Source organism: Grammomys surdaster, unplaced genomic scaffold, assembly GCF_004785775.1.
Source record: "Grammomys surdaster isolate TR1022 unplaced genomic scaffold, NIH_TR_1.0 129, whole genome shotgun sequence".
In the NCBI taxonomy this organism is placed as follows: Eukaryota; Metazoa; Chordata; class Mammalia; order Rodentia; family Muridae; genus Grammomys; species Grammomys surdaster.
In genome coordinates, this window is record NW_021604587.1 from 16,018,887 (window position 1) to 16,019,138 (window position 252).

A 252-nucleotide genomic window follows, 5' to 3' on the forward strand; every position below is an offset into this window, starting at 1 on the left:
CAGCACAAGCAAGGAGGATCTCTTCTCCAGCTAGTTCCGAAGCCTGACGGCCCAATTGGATAAGCCGCGAAATTGCTTTAAAGAGCGTAACCCACTGGGCCGGGTGCACTGCACCCCGCTCGCTGTCACCCCACAGCTACCGCAGGGCTTGGGGTCCTGCAGGGTAGAAAGGAGGCTCTGGAGGGGAGAGCCGGTGAGCGTCGAGCCTCCCAGGCGGGCCCCCCCAGCAGGTGTGTGGGGAAGGGTCTGCGG